The sequence below is a fragment of the Falco rusticolus genome, chromosome 6 (genome assembly GCF_015220075.1).
Source record: "Falco rusticolus isolate bFalRus1 chromosome 6, bFalRus1.pri, whole genome shotgun sequence".
NCBI classification, from domain to species: Eukaryota; Metazoa; Chordata; class Aves; order Falconiformes; family Falconidae; genus Falco; species Falco rusticolus.
Genome location: NC_051192.1, coordinates 51,530,871 through 51,545,526, shown reverse-complemented (window position 1 = coordinate 51,545,526; position 14,656 = coordinate 51,530,871). Strand labels below are relative to the sequence as shown.

Genomic DNA, 14,656 nt, shown 5'->3' with positions numbered 1-14,656 from the left:
CAGAATATAACAAGTTAGAATTCAAGTAATAGGTACTATTTATATTAATCTTAGCTGTTAACTTAGACAGCTTAGAGTTCCTAAAGGAATGCCTGTAGTTATATACTTGTTTTAAGGTTATGGGAAATCCTTTTATATGTCAAATTAAAGGACGCTATTGCTAAATGATATATATAATGAGAAATAAGTCCACTGACTGATAATATATTAAAACATAGCTGCACCATTTAATCAGGATTTTTTTGCTTGTTTTGATGGCTACAAAATTGTATTTATGAGAAGAACAAGATTCTGTCATTAAAATAATTCTTTTTGAGTATTTGTTGTGCTCTGTGTTCTTTGGATCAAATTATGTACAATATGGTTATGACTAGCATTGACGAGGTGATAGATTAAATTGAAAGATTATTCTTCTTAATCTTTAGACTCTAAATAACCTCCCGATATGTTGCCAATATGAATGTGTCTTTGGGGACAGAACCCAGCCTGCACCACATGGCTGACTGCCAAGTCTTTCCACTGGAAAGCCAGCTATTATTTTCTACTTTCTACTGCACGGTAGGGTGCATCTACCCCTTTACAGTATTAAGCCATAGCTTTTATTTTATGGTAATCTTTTATTAGATATTCATAGGAATAAACTTTCTGCAGCCATGTAGATCATATTTCTTCCAAACCAAAGCTGAAACCTAATAGACTCATTTAATTCCTAAAGTATCTTTGTGAACTTTGTACTCTCTAGACAGGCTTTTCCTTGGAAATGGACACATTTTTACATTGTCACTGGCATTGTAGGTATATCTTATCCAATTTCATTGCCATATGATGTTAGGCAAGTAAAGAAAAGTAAATGAGTAGTTTTGCATTCTTTTGCTATACCTGGAATTATACTGGGAAAAGAAAGCATTAAAGGTAATAATACAGCGTAAATCAGTGATGGAATCACAGGCATCTTTTAGAACAAAGTTGGGGAATATGCTATTGTGCTGCCACAGTGAGTTTCTCTTCATGCTTGTTTTCCTCTTGAGATTTGACTAAATAATTAAAAACCAGGAAGCTAACAATAATTCTAAATCTTAATAGCCCCTTCCTTTGACTGCTCCTAACATCATCTTACCTAAGGGTCAATCCTAAATCATTAATTGCAGTTAAATGTAGAATGAACCAACAGAAGCTGCTCAGTGGTATGACTTGGCTGTGTTTGTGTTGAATGTTAGTGTTTCAAGATTCAAGGCTAGTAGTGTGAAATCTTACATAAGCCTTTTTCTGCATGCTGTACAGATATCTAAAACATATTGAAATTTCTTTCTTGTAATGTGCTGGAAAAAATTAATAGAAATGAATGTTGATATAGATTATCTTACCTTTTAAATGGAAGAACCCATTAAATCTAGACATCTCTGCAACTGATACATTTCACTAAAGAGGATGTGTATATGTCTCCTACCTGAAGGTAGCCATAACGACAATTTTTATTAAGTATGAAATTACTACATATGGTGGAGGTGTTATGCTAAAAAAACCAATTATGCTAAAAAACCATCTTAGCAAAGACAACTGTCAATGTCTACTTAAGAGTCTTCAGAATCTCGGGCTTTTTTACTAGGCATCAACTAGTCTTGAATAGCCCAATCATTAAGAAACTGAGATGACAACGAGTCCTGTCTGCTCAAGAGTATTCACTCAAGCCAGAACCTCTTGGTTCCCGGGAGGTAACTCTGTGGTTGATCTAGGTCTGCTCTGCCTGCCTTCAGCTTCCATCCCCGGGTGTGTACATCGAGCCTTTCCTTTGCATTGGTGGTTGTGTTTATGTAATTGTGGATTATATTTACAGTTCACTGAGTTGCTGCAGCTGAAAAGTGCCCCAAGGCAGAGGTGGCAGCTCAGGCTTAAACTGGTTTCTTGCTGCTGTGGACCTGCACCTTGCAATTCCTTTCTAGAGAAGTTCAGCTCTTCAGGAAGGAAGTAAAATATTCTAATCTGAGATTGCATCAGTTGTAGTTGATTAAGTAATAGGCACACATTGGCAAAACATTGGATAATGTTTGGGTAGTAGATTCATCAAAACAAAAAAGAAGTGCTATGCGATTCTTCAAACTATGGGAAAAATACACATTTTGACATAATATACCTCCCTCTTTTAAATCATTTTCCATGTAGGTATCAAAGTGAAGATCTTCCAGGGATGACGTGTTAGACTGGATAAAATATATTCAGAGTGGACAGGGTGCTTAAAGGAGTTAAATCTTAACAGAGATTGTACTAATACAAATTGCAGAGAGAAGCAGTGTACAGCTGAACAAATCAGCTCGTATGGGAACTGATATATATTAGTTTGGAGTGAAAGCTGAATTTTCAGTGTGTTAGCTCTCTCCTTTTATAGTGAATCCATTTTATCACATTTTGAAGGTGACAGGGTTTTGCATCTTTTTTCAAGTAAATTAGAATACTAACAGACACCACTTTACCAAGTCAAGACGTTGCTGTGGCTGGAAGAAAGGCAGTAATAAGTAAGACAGGCAATTAAAAATCGTACCATTCCTAAGTAAATTCTGTATAGGCTAATAATTCAAGATGGTGAAGAGAACAGCAGATAAAGCATCTCAGGTATCAAATATGCCAGCCTAGCACAGCATTCAAAAGCACTGACACGTATTTGGCTGACCTTTTGTTTATTTTCTGGGAACATCACCTTGGAGAATAAAACTGAAATTTCTGTGGGGATTATTTCTAGAGTAATTTCATCGTATATCATAGTATGAATTTTACATATATGTTTAAAGAAAAGTAAATGTAGTGAAATCAACAGGCTTTTTCCCTCGCACCTGTCTTATAGACTAAGTTGAAACCCTTTGTGTAGAATTCAGGCTCAGAATGCATAGAGTAACTTGGAAGTGACCCTGCCAAATAAATTACTTTCTAATAGAATTTTTCATGCATTTCTTGTGTACTTTTGTTTCATTTGACATTATTGTTTTTATATACTAGCTCATAAATGTGGGTTTATAACCGATATTTGTACTTTTATGCTATTTTGAATCCTGCAGCTTTATTTGGAATATTACTGTCTTTTTTGTATAGTTAGTGTTGTCTAATGAACTTATAAATACTTCATTCTACTAGAATTTTAATAATGCCATCTGTTCACTTGATGGGAAATGGCAAAGCACATTGAAGCAAGTGCCTTTTTTTTTTTTTTCTTGACAGCTGTATTTTTAAAGCTTAAGATTAAAGTTTCCAGCTTTTTCTTTAACAGTGGCAGTGAACAATATTGCAAACAAAAGGACATGTTTTGGCACAAATCTCGCTTTGTGAATTATGTGTATGATTTTCTATAGATGAAGTTTGTTTTTTTGATCAGTAATAAACAGTATTATTTTTTCTTTTGAGTAGAACTTGTTTTCTACCATGGCAGAAAGTAAAGTAATCCTAGAGAGGTTAGAAAAGTACATCCCAGCAGCATATGATGTCCTTGTCCAAGCTTCTTACTCATCTGGCATCTGTGTCCCTCTCTCCCTGCATCTCTTCCTTTTGAAACTCTGTTTGAAGCTCTTTTCTTTGGCTCTTTCTACTTTCAGTCTTGCTTTATTTAATTATGTCAATGTTTGTCTTTTGAACTGCCATCTTATTATGTAGTTATCAGGCTGTTCTCTGTGGTGTACTCTTTTGTAACTTAATCTTTAATTTAGGTGTCAAAACAAGTGGCCTGATGTTTAGAAATCGTCAAGTCCCTAGTAGAGGACTTGCAGTAGGGGACTAATTTATCCCTTAACGAATTAGTGCTGCTGGCCATTTATTGCTTGTGAAAATCAGATGGCCTTATAAGTATGCCTACGTGGATGTGAGACCCAAACAGATTAACTAACACAGCTCTTGTGTTCCTTAACAAAGTAGGTGCAGACTAAAAGAAAGCTTCTAAGGAGTGGTTGTGTCACGGGCTTGTTTTCCAGATTCCTCTTCAATGTAGTTGTGTCATACTTGCTTATGAAAGAAACTCATATTGGTGTTGCCAGAACTATATGGCAGGCCTGATGGAGGAAGTTGAGAACGATGCTTTAACTGACAAAATATGAGACTCCTCAATTATGACTGTTTCAAAACTAGTTTGAAGGCATGGGGGGAAGGGACTTAGATTATGAATTACCCTTTTCATACTTGCAGGAATAGATCTCTCACTTGGTTGCCTGCTCTCAGTGTGTGATCATTAGTAATTCTCTTAGACTGACAATTTGGGAGATAGACACAGCTCCTTATCCCAGCAGGTGGCAACTTCAGCCATGCTGAAGAGGTACGGTTGGCTCTGGTTCCCTTTATTCCACTGACAGAAGTGGTACTTCCACTTGCTTTTACTGCTGTGTTAGATATAGTTTATTAGCTTCCCAGCTGATTTCTTTACATATTTCCTGAGTTCTTAGTATTTCAATTAATTTACCATCTGCACTGGATTTTGTTAGTTAAAAAAGCACATGAAAGTAATTTTGTCTTGTGTGAACCATCCAGTTCTTCATTCACTCTAGGCTTATACATCTGTGTTTGCAGTTTTCTTTTGGATTCCCTCCCCCCCCCCCCCCCCGCCCCCGCCCTTGTTCCTTGTTATCTATCTATCAGGTGGGCTGTGAGCAGAGAATTCCTTCTGAAACTGCCAGTGTAATCTGTTCTCTGTATGGGTGTGTGTCTGAGTTTGCCTTGCAGCCTCTAAAAATGGGATACTTTCTGTCACCAAGTCTTTCGTATGTTCCAAACTGCAGAGGTACTGTGATTTACATGTCTTGCTTATGGTTGAATGTTTTGGTCAGCTAGATCCTTCTGACAGGGCAGCAACCTGTGCCTGAGCGTACCCCTGGTCCCGTGTTGGAAGCCTGTGTCAAAGTTTCTGTATTACAGTTGGTATGCAGTAGATTTAATAGTGTAATGGAGCATGAGGATGCACTGGTAGGTATATTCAGAAATGAGAAGGTCTTCGGTCCACTAACAGCTGGGTTCTGCCAGATTTTTATGGAATTTTTGTGGAATCTCTTAAAGATCCACTGTGGATAAAAGGACTGAGTAATCTGGAGGCTGATGTGCCAAGGTATTTAATGACTATAACTTCTGATGTATGTGGACTGGTAGGTGCCACAACTTTGCAATGTCTTCTGGTGCTAAAGTGTCTGACGTTGGCTGTCACAGTGTGTCCTTGAGGTTTACAGAAGACCAGTTGGAGGTATATAAACAGAGTTTCATTTGAAACATTCTTGTTTTCAGCCAGGAACAACTGGTATGTGTCGCATTTTTTATATTACATCTTACTAAGCTCACTGTCCAATATTACAGCCTTCATCAATCATTTCACATGTTAAATCAGAGATTCATTATGTAGTGGAGAGCCTTAAGATGATCCTATAGAGTCACAAGTGGCTGAGTCCCCACAACTTAGTGAATTATCATTCTCACTTGAGCCGTGGTAAATCATCATGCCTACTCATAGCTGGGTTACTGAACTTCCTTTCCTTTCAAGGAACCGGGAACCTGACTTATTTAGAGTTTTGGAAATCGTAGTGCATGTATTGCTGCCTGAAAATTTTTCTAAGTCTGGCCTAGTATCTTTACTACTGTACCTGCTACTAGGCAGAGTTAAAATTTTGCATTTGTTGAAATGTTGGTATAAGAATACTGAACTCTGTAACATGTTTTGGATTCTTTTTGTTGTTGTTGTTGTGCAGCAGCCAAAAAGATAAATTTTGTTGTTATTTTTTCCTGTATAGTTCCTGTGGATTATAATTATCTGTCATTATAAGTCTTCTTATTGTAAAACTGTCTAGTTTAGAAATTCAGATGATACCGTCTTTATCTTTCATAGAGAGCTAGCTATAATTTTGTAGTTACATATTCTGTTCCTTGACATTCACTGAAGTTATTATATATTTTTTTTTTTTCGAACAGTCTCCCCCTTGCAAGCAAAATGTTTCAGTCATGGTAGTGGTATGGATAAGTAGTTAATAGTTCTATTTTCTCTTGGTTTCAGTCTATTTTTTGTGTTAGTGTAACATGCAATTTTGCAGACTCCAATGTCCTGAATTATCTGCACATCATTATTCTGTAACACTCAACACACAGTAGCTGAGAGCTTGATTGTGATTACAAACAAATCAGCTGAAATATCCTAAAAGCAAAAAGGCTTAATTTGTAAATTTTATTCTGTTACTTTTTCTTCTTCAGTATTATCCAACATTGTCTCAGTTTTTCAGTTTTCAGTCTCCAGGGTAAAATAAATAAAATGCATCTCTAATACAAATGTATGTCCATTGGAGTTAAAGTAGGGTTTCTTCAGAGGGATTGAAACGATTCCCCTGACGTAAATGGTTTACATCGGATCACTACACCCTCCCATGTGGTAACCTATCATCTCAAGCTCTAATGATCCTTTACCCTTGTTGACGTTAGCAAACTTTTCCTCTGGGGCATTTTCTTTTGTTTCTTTTGTCAGCTGGTCTAAAGAGAAGAAAACTACTCAGTCTTGATTTTTCTGCAGATGTTGAGGATTTTACTGCAAAGTTCAGTAACACAACATTTGTTTTCAATGTAGTCAGAGACACAGAAATCAGAAAATCAGGCAGGCAGCAAAGCTTCTTGTTCTGCTTTAGGGTCTCTATAGCAGATAAACAGTAGAATTTGAAAATTTTAAACAACTTCATACGAATGTGATAGCTTATAGTTTTATTACATGGACATGATTTTCCCTTAAAAGATCCTATGTTTCTAAACAGAAAGAGGTGAGAATACAGTAAACAAAAAGGTAGGGATGAGAACAATATACAAAGAATTAAAGTGAGAAAGCATAGTAAAAATCTTGGTATCTGATGCTTTTTTTCCCCAAGGTAAGTGTAACATTACATTTAAGTGTAAGATTATTATATTCTCTCGCTGTCACTGAGCCATATGCAGTATTTGCTGCTCCAGAGGCTGAGAACCTGCTGAAATTTCTTGGCCTGTTTGGGCCAACAAAGCTTTCAAGCCTCACTCTGTGCCAGGGACTGGAACTTCATGGCACGGAGCTGTGTGCGTTCTGCGATCCGTCCCCTGCTGCGTCGGGCTGAGGGTGGAGGATAGGCAAGCTGTATACAGATGTTGGGGAAGGAGGAGGAAGTGCCTTTCCTTAAAATCCTCCAGACAGTTTATCAGTCAGAAAGAGGGATTCATGGACTAGGAATGAACAAGCCAAACCCAAGAGGCTCAGCAGGGTCCAAAAAGCATGCATAATAATGTGTGTTTGTAAAATATCCAAATGTCTTGCAATGGACAAGATCCAGTGTGGCTTTCTCAGGTTGTTGGAGCTTTGTAGGACCTGCTTTGAGTAGTGTTCTTTTTTAATGATCTCCTTCAGCCCTGGATCACTATACATAATAGGCATACCATGACATTTAATACATAAAAGCATTTCTGGTTTCCAGTGCAAGCTGTAGCAGTCCTATTGATTTCAATGGCATTGCTTAAAGGTGTATGTCTCAGTATTTGAACCAACAGCAATGTAATTTTTTCCCTCTCATTGAAAACACCTGCTGAACACAATAAAACTTCAACCTTTGTGCAGTGTGTTTGAAACACGTTAAAAAGTGAAGGAACAGCTCTATTCAGCAGTGAGAGAACCACTTAGTAGTGTAATGCTGTTTCTGAAATCCATCAGTTACAGTAAGCTATAAGGATACCTTATACCTGGCAACCAGCAGGGTTCTGGGACCAAAAACCAGGAGAAAATCAAGTTTGATTTATCAAGAGTGATACTGAAATTATATTACTACTGGGTGAGAGACTTGCTTCACCAAATACATTTGCAAGACCTGTAATCAACTTCAAAGAAAGCTGCCTACAACAGGTAGTGCAGTGAATGCCAAACAGGATTCAGTGTCAGGCAAGGAAAGTGGTAGATAGAGGCAAAAAGAGGTAGGTGTATATGGTAAGTATGAAACAAAATTGTAAGCCCATTGTCTAGTGGCTGTATTCCAGTAATAAACAATGGTGATTGCACCTCATTGACTGATAAGATAGATGAGGTAACCCATTTAATGCTCCCTTCATTCAACAGTCACGTTGAGTAGGATATGAAGTCATAGGCTAATTACCATAAAACATGGTGAAGTATGTTCACTGCTGGAAACCATTAAGTTTCTTCCTGGTGGTCAGAGACCAGGTTCTAACATGATTTTTGCTGAGTTGATTTCAACTGGAGAGACTTTTACGGATTTTTATGAAACTTGGAGCTGATGTGTTGATGGTATTATTCCACAAGTTCAGAGGCACATCCATCGTCCCACTATTTAAACAGAAGTGAGAAGATAAGTCTATGTTAATTATAAAACAATTTTCTGGATCATAGTTTTGTGGAAATACCCTCTTTATGTTAGCCTAAATTATCACATCAAGTATACAGTTGAGAGTTTTCCGTCTGTATCCCGTCCGTGGATACAGAAAGAGCGAAGCCTATATCAATAAGCTTTGTGTACTGCTAAGCAATTTCAGAAACGAGGAAAATTTGGATCCTCTGTGTGCCTTTCTGTTCTTACCATGGGCTGGTGATACTTTCAGAAAGTCCCTTTTGGAAATTTTCTGGCTGTCCTGCAAAATTGCTCCGGAATTTCCATCTGTTTTGTGAGGGCTAAGACCACAGAAAACAATAAACTTCCAAACACTTAAGTGTGTCTAACGAAGCCAAACATGCTGTCTCCTGGCTCCTATTTTGTGTAGTGCTCTATTTGCTTATATGCAAAGGAATGTACAAAAATTTTAGGACACCTGGCAGACAATATGGTTCTGTGCTTACCATCTTCAATGAAGTCTTGGTTCAGGACTTATTTTCTGATCCGCTACTTTGTTGTTTAAGAAGAGGAAGAACTAAGTATCCTTTGTCAGGAACTTTTAAAAATGTGCATCTTACTGTTGTAAAAAAAGCTAGAATTCATGTTTTCTCCTTTTGAAGGAAAGAAACCTACTGTGCCACCAGGGATCAATACTAATGAATATTCCTTTTCAATGTCTAAGTCTGTCTAAGGAAACTGTCTCAGTTAGTTTTCTATGAAGTAATGTTACAAGTGCTTCTGAATTGTGAAATAAATCCAGACAGTTGAAAGTCAGGAATGCTGCTCAGGTGCTCTCAGTGAAATTGTGCATTAAGAAGTAAGAACATTTTTGAGTGGCGGCTTAAGCATTTCCATTACATATGTGTGATAGTTGCCACTTTAGGAAGCTCGTTCTCAGCTAAGGTGTCTTTGAAAGATCTTACAAATTGAGTGGAAGCATAGGCTGCCAGATGCAAGGTGTCTAAAACAAGGATGCAGAGTGTCTCAAGCAAGGATGCAAACTGCAATTAAAGTAGACTGACCAACTCATCTGATTGATGCCATTCTACTACAGAAATAAATTAAACATGGTAAACTTTTATCTCATGGTGGTGAGATCAGTCTTTAACCAGTCCATACATATTGATGTGGAATTTGTATTGATGTGTGTGTGTATGACACTTAAGGGAGGAAAAAAAGCAAAGATATTTATGCTGGTCTAATTGCATTCCAAACAACTTGTGTTTTATTAGCCTAAAGCAAATTTTTAAAAGAAAAATTATTAGGTCAATCTGACATCTGCTGTGTGGGGAAACATTCCTTGGGAAACTGTGACTGTACAGCTATCTGGGATCTCATAAACAGAATTAATCCTAAGCATTTGTTTGCTGTCATCAACAATGGTGGGCCAGCAGCAGTATTTAAGTACGCAGTGCAGAAAACTGCATAAGACCAGGGAGAAAGCACAATACTATTTTTCCAAAAGAGTTCTTCTGATAAAACTAACTAGGGATTAGAATTATTGCTTCCTTGATAAATGCATCAGAATATCATATCTCAGATGCTGAAAGCTTGCTTTGCATCCCAGTTGTCTTTGTGACTACTCTGGCTTAGCGTCTTGGAATTGTCGGAAGGTCACTTTAAAAAAAAGAAAACAAAACACCCAGATGTGTAGAAAACAAGTATGGAAAGAGATTCTTTTTTTTGAATATGTGAAGTAAAATATTATATTTCCTATTAAATTAACTATTACACATTTAAATACCTCTTCACCCCCCACCTAAAAGAGAACCCCAAATTATACTAAACCTGGCCTTGTGTAAATTGTGCCAAATACCAAACCTGGCCTCATTTATGCTGTGCCAAATGGAAAATCCTCTGTAGAGTTTTTTTTCCTGTTGGTTCCCTTTCTCGTTGTCTGCTTCTTCCTATCTTGCTTGCCTTGGTTTCGTATGGAAGCTTTTCCAGATGGATGTTGTCTTTAATTATCATACTATTTATTATGTATATCTGTGGTGTGCTGTGCAGTTGTTGATTAGAATTGTATAGGTAGTAAAGTTGAGGTTATTAAGGTTTGTCAGTTTTTAATTTTGTTTTTAAAACCCAAATCTTATCATGGAACATTTCTCATTCTTCAGTGCCTCCTCCCGATGTCACTAACCTCTGAAGAGAGCTATTTAAATAGTAATGTTTGCAAAGGTGTCAAGATAAAACCAAATGTAACTGTATTCTTGTGGTCTACAATAGTTAACCTGGTTTTGAAAGTTTAGAAAGTGAACCATATTCTATACATTTGGAGGACTGAACCAGCTCACAGAGGGGTAGAACATTATTGCTGGTGCAAGGGTTTTGGTCTCGTGTATGGAGGTGGGGAAGCCCTTGAAATCTAGTCCGGTTCCCCACAGTTTTCTGTTTTTTTAGTTGTGGTATGTGTGTGCTTATGCTCAAATTAAGAAGACATGAACAACAAACACAGTTTATAGCACCAGCTAAATCAGGACATTCTGCTAGATTTACTGATGAATGCCTAGTGCCTCTGGAGGGCAAAATTACCTCTTGCTCGGCTTGTGTTCTCTTCTGAGCTGCTCCCATCGCACTGCTGTTGACTACCTATCTCACTGTGCATCAAGTGACGTTGAGAATCATGATGTTAAAAATACAGCTTGATATAGCCTCGACTGAGCAGTGCAGCCAAGTTAACATATGCGTGTAGAGTGACTACTTTTCAAGAATTCATCACTTTATTTTTGAAATTAAGAACGGCGTTGGCATATTCAGAGTGCCAGAACAAAATCATACATTTTTCTTGTACTACTCTGTTTTAATAATTATCTCGGGTATCACAAAAAATACACGTTATCCTCCTAAATTCTGCAGACAGCAATACTACCAGCAAATGGGATTGAGAGAGTGACAGTTATTCAGGTGCATTGGTTGATTGTGTGTGATGTTTAAAGAAGAAGTGAGCTCCAGCTGAAAAGTTTCTAGTGACTGGAGCATTAGTGTGATCTCTTTCACAAACACTTGCTTTCTCCCAGGGTATTTATTTCCCTCAGTGCAGATGCTAATAAGCATTTTCTCCTGTGGATGAAACCACAGCAAGGTGGTGCCAGCAGTGGGGGATACGTGTTACTTGGCGTGCACCTGGACCATAAAGACTGCATCTCCAGAAAAGCACTTTGATTCACTTCAGGTCACGTTTCTTCCTTTACTCTTGAGGGGCAGGGTGAGGGTGGCAGTGTCTTGTTAGGCTTTTCATTTATTTTAATAGGGAAAATTATTTTCTAGTTCACTGTGTAGTAATTTCACCTAGATGTATTAGAGTATTCCATGCTGTTTTTTCCCTCTCCCCTTAATCTTTTGCTTTCCTTCTTCCCCTAAAAAATCTTCCATTTTTCGCACCAGTTCATAATCCCTGAATTGCAAACCTTATCTGTGGGTTTTTAATACCAAACCTCCCAAACACTTTGTTTATTCTCAAAAAATGGCATATTGATTATATCTTTTTTTTATTATGAAAAAGTATTTGCGCTAATAATTGTTCCATATAATGTATCTTTATTGAATTCCATAGGTATTATTTTTTCCCTTCCTGATCTGTTAGCATATTTCTTTTAATTTTCTCACAGAAAGAAATAAGTTTTTTGATATAATGACCATCTGTCCATTTTCATGTTTTTTAACCAGCAAAAATGGACCTAGACCTGGATGGAGTTTTCATATGTTACCTTTATGCAATTACTTAGTGAAAGAATGATTCCTTTAATCTAAATAAATGTAAATATTATAAGTACAGGAATTATTCTTTATTATAAGTAAGGGAATTAACAATGAATTGCAAGGCAGGAGTGACACCTGTGTATCTCATGTAAAAATTAAAGCACAGTATTATATATGTGTGGGAAGTTTCATGTTGGGTTGGTGGCATTTGTAACATCCTGCTCAGACTATGAAATTGCATTGTCAAGGATCTCAGAGAATTGGAAGTGATTAATTGGTCTTTCTGATACTGGAGGACTGAAAATTTTTATGGTGGCTCAAATAGAGATTACGTAAACTTTTATACTGTTTAGTAAGCTTTAGATTTGGTGCATTTAATCTATCCTCTGTCTATCATTGGAAACTGCAGTGGCAGTTACGTCTCACAATAGTGTGAAAGCCATAAGATTGTGGTGGTCATTTTTACTAGGTATATTACAATAAATTCATTTTGTTCCAGTAGAGGAAGATGACTATTATGATTTACCCATGCTGTTCAGCATACACATGCATGATTTTGTTAAGTGGATACATACAGGGTTGAAGATAATTTTGGTTTTGGTGGGGTTTTTTTAGGGTATGAAGTTATTTGGGGTGCTAAAAGTACAAAGTAACAGAGCTAAAACAGCTGACAAAGTTAATACTGATAAATACTGGCTACTTTACATGGGGGCGGATGTTTCTAATTTTACATATACAGTAGTGGGCTCTTAATTAGTTGTTAGTGCTCTGGAGAGAGATATTGGTATTACAATGTATAAACGTTTGAAAATATTAGCCCAGTGTTTAGGAACCATCAAGATACAGGTAAAATGTTTGGAATTATTCTTTTCAAATAGAGAGAAAACCCCTAAATCATCCCTGTGTCATCCTGTATGTCCCCATTATGTTTTCCTGAGCTGCTGTATTGCCTGTAGTTCTGGACTTTCCATCCCAGAAGGATGCAGTGGGATAGAGGTAGTAGGAGCAGTGATAGCACCCAGCAGTGCTGAGCGGCTTGCTTGGCACCAGCAGCAAATCAGACCAGACCTCTCAAGCCAGGAAAGGTTTTGGTGGGGCGTGATGCAGAGAAAACCTTGTTTGACAGATTTGTAGAGTCACAGGCTCCATAGATAAGGTGAACAGACAGCATGAGATGAAGTTTACAATGTGCACATTCAAAAGAAAAGAGAGACAGCTTTTCTCATAGTAAGTGTTTAAACCATGAAACTCGGAGAGTGGTGTGAATGCTGAGGGATGGTGGCTCAGGTTGGGAAAAAAACCAATCACAAAACAAACAAAACCTGACATCCCTCCTGCTGCCTGAAAGTGTGAGGATGAAAACCTCATCCTAGTCTTTTAAACAGAAAAATGTCACCACTGGTTCAAGAAATGTTTGATCAGTTGGTTACTGAAAACTGAGCGTATGCTCCACAGAAAGCATCATTATGTCATCACTGTTTTCTGCTGTTCACATCTGCTGCTGCTCCCTGTCAGACATCAGGTAGTGGGGGAGATGGATTTTGATTCTAGATTTGGCTGGTCTTGTAACTGGTGTGTAGATTCATCTGGTCAAGGAAGATAACATCACTGAAGATTGCAGAGTATGTGTTATACATTGCATTGCAAACAACAGAACTACCTTAAACAGCTCATTTAAGTTTATGTCTGTGTTCTGCATGTGTAAATTACTGCTATATGATTTGATTTGGGGGTAAGAGAAGACTAATACTCACTTATAGTTGTGAAATACGTAATTTTACTTGGTATCACTCAGTTTTGAGGAGAAATCTGTATTATGTAGGGTTCTTTCATTGGAAATTTGAATTTTTTTTTCTAGACATTCTTGAATTAATTTTCTAGACATTTTTTTCTAGGTTTATTGTTTAAAAGTTCATCTTAAATGGCAAGATATGAAGAGCCTATGTTGGTAATAACCTTGAAATACCAGTGAATGTGCTATTCTCAAGGGGCACCTTAAGATCTCTCCTTCACCTGGAGATGATTTTGGAGAAAATGTGGTGTATCTGCTATTAAGCAGCCTAGGTGATACTATGTTTGACAGACATGCGAAAATCCACTCCAATAGAGATGTATCAAAATACATGTATTCTGTGAGATTAAATCTATTTGGTGACTTAAAATTGTATTTCCAAAGCATAGCAATTTGATTCCTAGCATCAAATAAAAGGTTACAAATAGTTCCCTTCATGTTTTCAGAAGCTAGCCAACTGGAAGTTTGTAAAGGTGTGCTTAAACTGTTTTTGGTGTGGTTGAACTGGAAGTTGGAAACTCTTCCTATGACAGATGCGTTCTTACTATGTAACTGCTTTCCCTTTATTTTCTGAAATACCTTAGTGTTTTAGCTAGTGCTCTGGTATTGTATCTGTGTTTATCTTTACATATTTACATTACAAAAAAATGCATGAGAGTCTGCTTGTATTTGAAAGCACAAAACATGATAGTGTTTGTGTGTGTGTGTATATATATATATATAAAAAACCTGTAATCTATGTGCTTTTAATGTGTTATGCCAGATCACATTGGTGATACTCTTCTATTATTATAGTCACAAGGCTTTTTTTCCACATGCAAAGGGGTCAACA

At 37.2% G+C, this 14,656-nt stretch overlaps 1 protein-coding gene across 1 annotated transcript in view; it reads left to right on the top strand.

Annotated features, from left to right (window-relative positions):
- Positions 1 to 14,656, top strand: part of PDE10A (phosphodiesterase 10A) — a 191,935-nt gene that overhangs the window by 97,048 nt on the left and 80,231 nt on the right.